Source organism: Moschus berezovskii, chromosome 15 (assembly GCF_049115385.1).
Source record: "Moschus berezovskii isolate FMDL1 chromosome 15, NW_MosBer_1.0, whole genome shotgun sequence".
In the NCBI taxonomy this organism is placed as follows: Eukaryota; Metazoa; Chordata; class Mammalia; order Artiodactyla; family Moschidae; genus Moschus; species Moschus berezovskii.
This window is the reverse complement of record NC_142474.1, coordinates 87933834-87938319: the sequence shown is the minus strand read 5'-3', so window position 1 is coordinate 87938319 and position 4486 is coordinate 87933834. Positions and strand designations below refer to the sequence as shown.

Sequence of the window (4486 nt, the reverse complement as noted above, 5' to 3'; positions counted from 1 at the left end):
GTCATTCTGATGGATGTGACTAGTTCATGAACGCTTCCTGGAGCTGGGCACTGTTGTTGCTAGCTCTGTTTTCCAGATGAGAAAACAATGCTTCCGAGAATGTTAACAACTTGTCCCAAATCACTGAGTTGATAAAATTGTGGAATCAGGCATTGAACCTAGGCTGTTTCAGCCCCAAGCGTGTGTTCTTGGTGAGCAAAGTAAAAAATAAGATGGTGTTTAATGGAGAACATGAACATATACTGAGTCCTTAATATATACCTGGCATGTAATCCTCACAACAGTCCTGCAAGGGAGGTATCATTATTCCCATTTTATAGATGAAGAAACTGAGGGTCAGTGCTCACTGTGGCAGCACATACACTTAAACTGGAATGATACAAAGAAGATTAGCATGGCCCCTGCTCAAAGATGACATGCAAACTGAGGGAGCATTTCATGCAAACTGGGGAACATTTCATGTTTTTATGGCAGAAACCATCACAACATTGTAAAGCGATTTTCGATGCATGATACAGGATGCTCGGGGCCGGTGCACTGGGATGAACCAGAGGGATGGGGTGTGGAGGGAGGTGGTAGTAATTGATTCATGTCAATGTACGGCACAACCAATACAATAATGTAAGTAATTACCCTCCAATTAAAATAAATAAATTTTTAAAAAATAAAATTTAAAAGTATGAATAAAACGGGGACCATTTTTTTTTAAAATTGAGGCTCAGAGAGGTTAAGTAACTTATCTAAAGTCGCACTGCTTAGTGAAAGGGTCCTGGTCTGGGGCCCTGCACCTCCTCTCAGTGTCTGTTTTCTGTCTGAAATAAATCCTGCTTGCTTACTACCATATTGTTGTTTTGCTGCTAAATTTTATTTATTTATTTGGCTGCTTCCGGTCTTCACTGTGGCATGTGGAATCTAGTTCCCTGACCAGGGATCAAACCCAGGCCCCCTACAATGGGACTACAGTGTCTTAGCCACTGGACCATCAGGGAAGTCCCCCATATGCTTTCTTATTCTTTCTTCCAAATGGAATTCTCAGGAATTTCATGGATTGAACTAAGTAATTAAAAATCTCTTCTTTAGATATTTTTAGTTCTGTACATCCAAACCAAACACCTAGTGTATTTGTCAGAATTTGAAAGAAGTCTATTAAAGACAGCTTGCAAGAAAACCACTGTGTAAAATATGTTTTATAACTTCTTCTGTTTTAGTTAATTAGGCTTTCTAAAGTTTGAAGAAAAAAAAAAAGGAGACAGAAACCTGTTTTTAATGACTTAGAATTAGGATTCATGAATACACTGGATTCTTTTTTGGTATTAATGGAAAGCAGAGAGTAAATGTGGTGGGAAACTATGAGGGTCCAGAGATTCAGACTTTAGCCTGGAAGAGACATTAAAGAGGTATTTCAGGAACTTACCTGGTGGTCCAGTGGCTAAGACTCTGAGATCCCAATGCAGTGGGTGTGGGTTCGATCCCTGGTCAGGGAACTGGGTCCCACACGCCACAGGAAGATTGAAGATATGTGCTGCAACTAAGACCCGGTGCAGTGAAATAAATACTTAATAAATAAGATAAATATTTAAAAGAAACCTCAATTATTAAAAAAAAAAAAAGAAAAAAGATTAAATTCTAACTTATTTTAGAAATAGCTTGAGTGTCTGCTAGTCAACAGTAGAGCTAAGGCCAGAACCTGGGGTTTCCCAATTCTTAAACCATTGCTTTTTTCTTAGACATGAACCATGAATCGCTTTAGAGAATACTCCTTTCTCCTCTCTCTTAATCCAGATGGGGGAATAAAAGTGAGAAAGCTTAAAGACTGTTAAAAAACAATTAGGATATTAAACATCAAGTTATCCTGGAAGGAGGTCAGGACGGTGACCACGGAGGCTGGAGTTGAGGGAGGAGCACCAGGCAAGCTAAGGTCATATGAAGTGACTAGAGGAAGCGGGTGATCAGAAGCTTTCGTTACTTGTATTCAGCTGAACACTGTGAACAGAAAGCTTTTTTAAATCCTTGGCTAAATCAAAACCTGGAAAGTGAGGACTTCTAACCTTCAAGAAAGAAAAGCTGAGCATGAGACAAAAAGATACTTGTTTTTATACTTAACTTAGTAGGGAAAAGGAAAGAAAAAAAAAAAAAGATGTCAACTCAGCCGGGTCCCAATTCCAGCCCTGGGAAGCACAAAGCCCACCCGTCTTGGTTTTATTTTTAAGGATAGAATTTTTTCCCTTCCTTGGCCAAGTTCAGTGTGTAGGATCTTAGTTCCCTTACCAAGGATCAAACCTTTACCCCCTGGAAGCGTGAAGTCTTAACCACTGGACTGCCAGGGAAGTCCCGCCCTCCCCTCCTTGGTTTTTGTAAATAGTCCTGAAGGGCTTTCTTGGTTTCTAGACTAATGAGATCTTGCTTCCATGTGTAAATTGAGTACAATTTCCTAAAGAGATGGAAGGCAGGCTTTACATCCCATGTGATTCATGGGGTCGCAAAGAGTTGGACACTACTGAGCGACTGAACTGAACTGAATAGGGAACAGATTTGACTGGGAATGTTGGGTTACCATCTAACAGTGACACATCATTTTCCCCTGCCTGGGCTCGGCTTCCCTCCATCCAGCTGGCTTTTCTTTCCTTTGCTTATTTCTTTCCTTTCCACCCTCTGCCCCTCTCCCCTCTCCTTGCAGAAGCAGAAACAAGAAGCTCTTCCTCTAATCTCCAGCCTGGCAGGTTTTCCCTCCCCTGGAGTCCAGGTGCCTGTAGCATTTGCTCCTCAGTGGCTTTCCCCCAAGGAGACAGCTCCCTCCTTCTTATTCCCAAAAAGGAATTGTGGGGCCAATTGTTAAGATTTTTTAAAATTATTTTTTTCATGTCTTCACTCAAGATGGGAAAAAATCTCTGAAGTTTAAGGTGGCACCTGCCTGTCCTGTGGTGTTTATATTTTTTCAAGGCTTTGTTCTGTCTGGAATTTTATTATAATAACTACTGATGGGACTTCCTTAATGGTCTAGTGGTTAAGATTCTGAGCTTCCAATGCACGGGGGTCACAGGTTCAACCCCTGGTCAGGGAATTAAGATCCCACATGCCACATGGTGTGGCCAAAAAGCAAGACAAACAATCACCACAACAAAAAAACTAATGGGAATGAACATACCTTGATGTTTATATAATTTTAATAAATCACCTTCAAAATGATAAAGCATTAGTAATCAAATAGAGTTCACTCAGTCGTGTCCAACTCTTTGGGACCCCACAGACTGTAGCACGAGAGGCTCCTCTGTCCATAGGATTTTCCCAGGCAAGAATATTGGAGTGGGTTGTCATTTCCTCTCCCAGGGGAATCTTTCCAACCCAAGGATCAAACCCGTGTCTCCGGTATTGGCAGGTGGATTCTTTACCACTGAGCCACATGGGAAGGCTAGCTTCTATCAATGATTCACACCAAAAGGTGGTTCAATGAAGCAGCGATGATGAGGCAGTGCTAGAATTAAAAGGGGAATCAGGTACCCTTGAAACTCAAACCTAATAATAGTAGAAAACATCACCCACTCATAGCGTATACACAGATCTGAAACTGTTTCCATGAGAACGTTTCTGTTTGGGGGATAATTCTATTATTTGAAGACTCTAAGTAATGACAGGCTTACAGTGAAGATGCCTCAGTGACCTGATAGCCATGCCCTGGAGAGATAGCCAAGAGAGGGGTCCCCAACCTCCGGGATCTCATACCTGATGATCTGAGGTGGAGCTGATGTAATAATAATAGGAATAAAGTGCACAATAAATGTAATGCACTTGAATCATCCTGAAACCACCCTCCTTCTCCAATTGATGGAAAAAATTCTCTTCCATGAAACTGGTCCCTGGTGCCAAAAAGTTTGGGGATATTCAAAGGAATGTTTTTTGTCTTTCACACCTGCGCTGTTTTACTTCTAACCGCCCCATCCCACAAGGCTTTACCTGTTCCGAGTGTCACACGTCCCCTCCTGTGAGGGGCAGGGTGCCCGCCAGTGCTCAGGCCTCAGGGCCCCCCTGAGCGCTGCTGGTCTGTCCTTCTCATCCTGGATGTGTGAGGTGTTACCCTAAGGTTTTCCTGCTATCCTGTTTCTCTAGTTCCTCCTGAATCTTCCTAGATAAACCTGCCTAAATGATGCAAGAAATATCTAATGAAAATGTGACTTTCTCCAGTTTAATCACACCTGGGTTGTGTCTGCCACACTCTCTCCACAGCTGCACCTGTCGTTTCTGTTTCGTTTTCAGCCTTTAATTTTACACTGGAGTACAGCTGACTAGCAACATTGTGATGGCTTCAGGTGGGCAGCAAAGGGACTCAGACATACGTACACATGTACCCATTCTCCCCCAAACCCCTCTCCCATCCAGGCTGCCACATAACATTAAGCAGAGTTCCCTGTGCTGTACAGGAGGTCCTTTATTATCCATTTTATTGTCAGATTTTGTTTACTCCTTACTTTCCTTATGTCCCCTAAATGAG

The 4486-nt window shown here is 42.2% G+C and overlaps 1 non-coding gene across 1 annotated transcript; it reads left to right on the top strand.

Moving 5' to 3' along the window:
- Nucleotides 1–339: 339 nt before the first annotated feature.
- LOC148775513 (U6 spliceosomal RNA) lies at nucleotides 340–446 on the top strand. The gene has a single exon (XR_016039252.1). It is a non-coding gene; the product is annotated as a U6 spliceosomal RNA (small nuclear RNA).
- Nucleotides 447–4486: the final 4040 nt, after the last annotated feature.